Source organism: Oculina patagonica, chromosome 1 (assembly GCF_052425735.1).
Source record: "Oculina patagonica isolate OP01 chromosome 1, crgOcupat, whole genome shotgun sequence".
NCBI classification, from domain to species: Eukaryota; Metazoa; Cnidaria; class Anthozoa; order Scleractinia; family Oculinidae; genus Oculina; species Oculina patagonica.
This window is the reverse complement of record NC_135758.1, coordinates 25,619,248-25,627,153: the sequence shown is the minus strand read 5'-3', so window position 1 is coordinate 25,627,153 and position 7,906 is coordinate 25,619,248. Positions and strand designations below refer to the sequence as shown.

Here is a 7,906-nt window from a genome sequence, read left to right as displayed (position 1 = left end):
CCCAAGGGGGGAATGAAATCAAATATGATTAAATACCCAAAAGGTCGAGATATAATCCACAAGTGGATGCCTGATAATACAACAATGTCTCCTTTCTGCAATTATTTATAGCGAAAATTGACTAATCACCCTCAAACATTGCTTTTAAATTATTTAGTAAAAGAGGGCTTAAATTATGGCTATGGCTACATTCATGTGCTTGGTGATAATTTGTCTTGATTTTCCCTCCAGCCACATAGCATACAGGTTAAGCCTACTCGACTAGACAGTCCGGCTATGAACATTTCGCTTCAGTTATAAACATTTTCTAGGGGCATGGTATTCTTAGACGTTTTTTGATGAAAACAAAGGGTTTTTTTTCCACTGTAATGTAAAATAAGCAGCTATTTATAAGTTCAGCAAATCTTGTCAGTGATGCCGTACAATGACTTAATTTCCGGGTCGTAACTTAGCTGACCGCAGCGGTAACGAAATGTCACCTTTTTGAATTTATCTATAATAAGCAAGTGGAAGATGTGTTTTTTTTAAATGCCAGTTTATGCCCTTTCACTCATAATGTTTTATTAAACTCGTGCACTTTTGAGCATGATTTTCAAGCGACTATCTGGGACAATAATAACCAAAATAAGAAGTAAATAGGAACTCATCATTTCCTGCGGAAATGTTTTGCCTCGTACGCGTAAATTAATTGTTTCTGCAAAGGATATTTTTCTTCTACCAAGAATATACAGGTAAATTCAAGTCCCTTTGGGCAAGAATAGGCCTAGATAAATGAGCTTACTATTTCCAATATTCTTATGTTTAAACTTGGTACATGCAACACAACAACAAGCTCGATCCTTCGCTATGTTGCTCCCTCGTATTCTTCTGGCTATTCGCTTACTTTCAACTGTACAGTTTTTTTGCTTACCTCAACTTTATCCAAGTTTGCTTTTGAAGAAAATAACTATTTTTTCCTTCTCGTCACAAAATTTAATTTGAGGGGTAACTGCTGCAAAATATGCCAAGATTATAATTTGACTTACGACTTCTGGCTGAGATCCTTTTCGTCTTGCCCTCTTCCCTGCATCAGCTTTAGTCAGGTCCAGTAACACGCTGATATGGTTAGGCGTGTCAGGCATTAATTTTATAACTAATATATCTTCCTCTGATTGGTCTGTTTATTCCATTAATCAATGGTCGCCTTTACTAGGCTTACAGATGTCACGGATTGTAGAATAAGACAACTGGATAAAGGTATTCCGCGAACTTTTCGGGGGATAGTATGCGGCTTGTGTCCGACGATAAGCGCCAGGGGGAGGGATGGGGGTTGTGCGGTTAAAATATGGAAAATAACACAAAAACGTGATTTCTGTGACCTACTTTAGACCTGACCCAACAATAATAATAGACCTGAGTAGAGTTAGAAAAAAAAAAAATTTATATAAAAAGATGTCACTTTCCGTAATGATTCGATTTAGCGCCCGGGGCGCTTAATTACTTTAAGCACCTCGAGTGAGAGCGATTATTCGAGACAGGGCGCTCATTTGGGACAGGGCGCTTATTTAATTCTTTTTAATCTAACTCTAACTCGATATCTAACTCTCTCTTTTCGTCTTCTTCTTTAACTGTATCCACTTTCATGTTACCGTCCGAGGTGTCCGGTTCCTTTTCTACGTCCTGGAGCCCTTCTTCCCCCCAGATGTTTTTACCAGTACTAGTTGTGTATTCTTCATTTGAACTATCGACTGTGACGTCCTTTTTGATGCTTTCATTAGACAACTCTTGTTGGCTTTGGTCTGATCTTGATAGGAGTCCGTCAATCACACGCATTAACAAGCTTTTTTTACGTTCACGATCTACATTTTGCAGTTCCAGAACCATCTGTTGTTTTGTGTCCTCGTTTTTTGGATCTCTTGTGGTGTTTTGAATTTCAATTTGTGATGAATTATCATTATTGTTGTTTTCCTCGTCATGAAAAATTATATCAACAAACTTCTGCAATAAGCTTGTTTTTCTTTGACGGTTGTCATGCTCCTCGATATCCTGATGCCCTTCCTCCTGGTTTGCTTTTTCATTCGATGAAGTCACAAGTATGTTAACAATTGTGTGGGCAAGACTGGTCTTTCGAGAGTCTTAAAATGAAAAGATATAAATAAAGGGAAATTCTTTCAGTATTTGGTTTATAATATTTCCGAAAAGTTTAAGAAAAATAACAATTATAAGAAAACGTGTAAGTTGTATGAGCCATTGTACTGCTTTCTTGTCAGTTTTTGCAGAAACATGTGCAACGTAAGTAAGGGCCTGTTTAAATGACTCCGGAATGACTTTCATTCCGGAACAAAACTCGTTCCGGAATGAAGTTCGTTCTGCATTTACATGACAGAGTCGACCCGTTCAACCAAAGGCATTTTCACGTGCGCGGTTTTCGCGCGAGATCAAAACAAGGTGGCGCATGTTTCGCGCGAGATCAAAACAAGATGGCGCATGCTTCACGCAAACTTGTTTTTGTGCCCATTAATTGCCGTAACTGCAATTTAAACGAGTAATTTGACCCTAGAGCTGCTTCTTTGGGCTAAACAGTAATTGCTATTACGTTTTTTCGCTCTGAATGCAAACTGTGGAGTCCGTATGCAGTTTTCGAGTTGCGATTTCATCTCGGAACGAAATTCGTTCTGTGTTTACATGATACCAGAATGAAATGTCATTCCAGAACGAAACTTTCATTCCGGAATGAAAACCGGAATGACTTTGCTTTCGTCTCGGTATCATGTAAACAGATACAGAGAAATGTATGGGGATGGAATGAACTCGTTCCGGAATGAAAGTCATTCCGGAATCATGTAAACAGGCCCTTAGCCTGACCCAGATGTTGCTGTGTGGACTTTTAAAAAAACTTGTTCCAATGTAAGTGAACTAATTTTAAAGGAATAAAAACAAAAGATGAAGATGTTAATTGTGTAGTCACTGCTACAAACGTGAAAAAAAAAAGTCTTAAAAAGCTACGCTTTCAACTAGAGACCTATATTTTGGGTCGGAGCAGCCTCTCAAGACATTGTTTGCACTTGTTCATAAACGTAAAGGGCAGCTAGCAGCTTCCCCAAAAAAAGATTAGAAAAATACACAAATAAAATGTTTTTCAGTACGTTACATAAATCTTAAATTCACAATAACTATTATTTTATTCCACATCCTGAGTCTAGTTGTATTTTACTATTTTACCCGTTATTTTTAAACTTACTTTGATCTCCCATTTCAAACATAAACGTAAAGAGCAGCTTCCCCAGAAAAAAAGATTGGAAAAAGGCAAAAATAAAAACGTTTTTCAGCACGTTACGTAAATTTAAAATTCACTATATTATTTTATTCCGCATCCTGAGTCTAGTTGTATTTTAGTATTTTACCCATTATTTTTAAACTTACTTTGATTCCCCATTTCAAACACTCCCATGAATAGACCACCAGTATTCTACAAAGAATGGGGTATAGAATATGTCAGTGGGCGCAAACTTAAAACGAGTCGAGGGTCATAGCTCAAGCGAGCCCGGATCCCTCCAGAAACATTTTGCATTTTAAATATTACAACAAGCAGTCATTCCATCAATACGTTTAACCAAAAAAGAAGGCCATAAACTGTACGTATTTCTAATTTGCCATAAGGATTTTTAAAATCCACATAAGTTCCACCACAGCGATAATTTAGAAAGGTTATAACAAAAAACAAGATGATTCTATCTGATTGTTGAAAGCTATGCCGTTCGGAACGCTGTAAAGTGTTGTCTAGGTTACATTTGTGTTCAGTTTGCAAGTATGCATACCTGTGTAAAAGGCAGTTTTGAATTAATTGACAAGAGTAAAATTATGACGGCGGTGAAATAGAACCTAGCAGACAATAATTTCTCGTTGTTAATTAGGTATTTAAGACATTTTGCAAATTGTAAGAAAATATAAAGTAGAAACGTTACTCACCTGCGTAAAATCCATGTATGTACTTGACTTTCTTACATGCTTCTTGGGTTCCTTTTCTCCCGATGTAGAAAATGGTTGCAAACAGGACTCCTGTGACAGTTGCAATCCAGGAAAGATACACATTTTTCCATGGTCTACACTCTTATAGACCATAGAAATGACGTCAGAAAATGTTCAAATCTCAAGTGGAACCACGAGCTGTTATGCGAGTGGTTTCACTGCAAAGTTTTGGACATTTTGTGGCGTCATTTCTATGGTCTATGATAGTGTAGACCATGAAAAAATGTGGTCGATTTGTTTTATACCATAACAAACTCGAACAAGTATTTATCAAAAGCGATGCCTGACCGTGAAGAAACTTTCCCAGTGGGACGTAAAGATTCCCGACACGTGAAAACGACGATAATACAAAAGAAGATAAACAAGAATTCAAAGAATAACAATTTTAATAACCTTTTTATTCTCTCGTTGAGTGTATGCCTATCGTTAGAAGCGAGCAAGATTATTTTTCTTTCTGAAGATCCTGTTTGCGCTCGTTCGCCGAATGTCGACCGACAGTTTGCTGTCGGTTTGCTAGCACCGTTCTTCTCAGTTAGACAAAAAATTCAACAGCCTGGTAAATTTTCTGTCTACAGATTACCTGAGTAGAAGTCCAATCCTGAGTTTCGAAATCAAATGCATACTTGATTCAAACAAAACAAGATGAAATTCGCTTTCATTCATGGAGACCAAACTTACACATTTCTAGCCCGCGCGTGTGCGTGGCGTGATCTGACGTCACTTTTATGGTCTACACTCCCATTGACCATAACTTTGGACCAATCAGCGCGCGAGAATTCTCTCGGTTATGGTATAAAACATATTTTAAAGGAAAAAGTTATAATTTCAGCCGAAGATCGGGCGAGATGATACAAAGGATACTCTGAGTTCACTACTAAGAGTTTACAGGGTTCCATTCGTTCATATCTCGGTCCGTTTACAAGTATTATACAGAAGCCACGACTGTTGGTATTAGACAATTTGTATGAAGTCTGGATCGCACAATATTCAAATTTTACGAATTTCGAGGTTTTCAGTTTATTCTTTTCATGACAATATCGATTTCGGAAAAAAATGTTTCGAGACACCTTAAGTCTAGACATCGTGCGTCATTGACAACTCTGATAACAGCACGCCAAAGGTTAAAAAAATGATCATGTTATAAATAACCTGGATTACTATTTACTAACCGCAAAATCTGACAGGTTGTTTGGCCCCAGGCTATCTTCTTTGTCCTGTCCAAGAAGGGCCCATGCGATGACGTAAACATAAACGCCACTTAAGAAACAAAGCATAGTCCTAGGTGACCAAATAGAAAGAAAAGAAAGACATTTTAAATAAAAAACGGTACATTGTTTACCGTTTTCCTTGTTTTATACTTTGCTGTACCTCAATGCGTCAGAAAATAAATTTCAGTAAAAGGCTTGATATAAAATGAAGTGTTAAAGCCACAGTCCTCGTTGTAGCGAGCTGCTTCCAGTGCTTCTCTTTGTAGACTATTTATTAACGACTTGTGCTGATATTGTGAGAAGACAACTCAAAGACGATTCACGATAACTTTTAATTTAGCAAAACGACTTAAGTAACAATCAGAGCGCGCTTAATTTGATCGAAATTTTATAAAATGGTTGTACTGGATATTGTAACAACTTGTTGCAGTGTTAATTAGAAAACAAACATAGATGATGGTCACTTCTTTGAAGTTATGAAATGGGAATGAATTCTTACCTTGCGATGTTTATAACTGTAACGTATCACACAGTTAATAATAATAATTAATGAACTTATATTGCTCAAGTATCAATCAAGCATTTTCACTTGCGCATTAGAATATTTATTAAAATTTAAATTACTAAAAAGCCCTAAAATTAAAAAAAAAAAATACTAAAATACATGATAAGTGCAAACCCCGATTAATAAAATAGAAATTAGCTTAAAACGCCTTCTGAAACAAATAAGTCTTAAGATACTTTTTAAAACTATTTACAGATAAAATATTCCTAATAAAATGTGAAGATCATTCCATACAGTTATGAGAATATAGTCCTTTGGCACAACTTCGTGGCGGTAAGGACCGTAAATTCCTATACTTTTTAATTTCAGCTTCAGTAGTAGCAATGTTGATAAAAAGAAAAATAATTAAAAGAAATGGATGATGGCCTCTCTTTGGAACTCTGAAGAGCGAATATTCACGCTGCCACGCTCATAACAGACTATATACCACCCAGTCACAAAAACAGAGCAGTAAAATACAAACCTCATGGCGGTAAGAGCTGTGCATTCCTCCACTGTTTCAGCTACAGTTGTTATAAATGCCAAGTGATTTATCTCCACCATGTTGAAGCACGCGCCTATCAACGCCGAGAAAAAGCCAAAGTAGACAAGTGAAAGCCAGCTTTGATTTCTGCCATCACACAAAAAGCACTCATTGAACAAAAGAGGGATGCTGATTGCCATTAAAATAGTCGCTACGAGATGCCAAGATTTTCGTCTGCCGATCTTGTTCGACAAAAGAGGAATATTGACGTTGTCGCCAAGGTACCCAGTTACTGGAGACATTAATGCGTCTGAAACTTGTTCAATAAGCACTATCAGCCCTGCTTGTGAAGCTGAAAGTTCTAGCACTTTCATGAAAAATACGATTTTGAACGAGAATAAGAGCTGAGTGTAGAGATCGTTGAACACATTTCCAACTGCACACGAAATCCGTTCCTTTGCCCTCATTCTTTGTCCACAATTTTTCCAAATGCTCGTTGCTTGCTTTTCTCTGTGAAAACAAGGGGCTTAGAAGTACAAACTAATTTGCTGCATTTACTGCACCTAGAAAACGTGTCTAATCACTGATCTCTGTAGAGTAGATCCAAACTCAGACTTTGACAACCTGACAGTAGAGGGAGAGAATGAATAGATGTATTACAAATATTTTTTACTTGCACAATTACACTAGTGTCGAAAGTAAGCCACATTTTTATTTTTTTGTTTGTTTACTGATATTTTTGCTTCCACTTACAACACTTTTCACCCGGTACACACACATTCATCCACCATAACTTTACCCGCTGGTTTAGTGGAGATTTGGGAACCCTTTGAATAGGTGATCCCATTCTATTACACCTGAAATGCCACCAAGGTTGCTAGATAAATCGCTGCTTTAGAAAAAAAAAGCGTTTTTTGACAACACTATTAATCCAGGCCTATTCCCTGATCTAGCTTAAAATCTGATTAAATTAATAAATAATTTTTCTTTGAATATAACGATGTAGGCTCTTCCATGGGTTCGTTTAGATCTAATTGCTTCAATCGCCTTTATATCACCTTTAAAACGTAATGGGTACGTTTTACCGAAATACTGCAGTTACGTATCTATACCTAAGTATAAGTTTGATTCCTTACCAGTGATATTACTGAATCCAGGAATTTGTGTCAGTTCATCTGTGGGACACAATTCGGTAGAATGCAACAGGGGCTGTCGTGTATTTCGAAACACTAGTAGCACTTGATAACCTGTCCGGGTATCGGCGTCTTCCTCTGCGTCGTTTTATATAGCCATCACCGGCACACTTCACTGAATAACAGGACGTGAACTAGGCGACCTGTTCGTCTGGGTGTAATTAGGAATGGCAGACATAATTATCAATAATGATTAATGCTTTTTTGACTGCAGTAAGTGCCTGCAGGTATATTAGATTGTGATGCTACCGGTAGTTTTTGTCGTTGTTTATGCAGTCAGTATACTTTTATACCGAAATTTTAGTCAGTTTATCTGTGGGACATAATTCGTTATAACGTAACAGGAGCTGTCGTGAAATTTAATACACTAGTAGTACAAGACAGCCTCTCCGAGTCTTGGTGGCTTCCTTTGAATCGTTTTCCCGATCCACTGCACACTTCGCTGAATAATTATGGCGGGATCACGGCA

The 7,906-nt window shown here is 37.3% G+C and overlaps 1 pseudogene across 1 annotated transcript; it reads right to left on the bottom strand.

The window, feature by feature from the left end:
• Positions 1 to 1,554: 1,554 nt before the first annotated feature.
• LOC144645964 (uncharacterized) lies at positions 1,555 to 7,579 on the bottom strand (annotated as a pseudogene). Its single transcript, XR_013569350.1, has 6 exons — positions 7,381 to 7,579; positions 6,245 to 6,754; positions 5,178 to 5,286; positions 3,949 to 4,087; positions 3,403 to 3,448; positions 1,555 to 2,114 (listed from the first exon to the last, which is right to left on the bottom strand). The product of XR_013569350.1 is annotated as an uncharacterized LOC144645964 (transcript).
• Between the last annotated feature and the right edge of the window lie 327 nt (positions 7,580 to 7,906).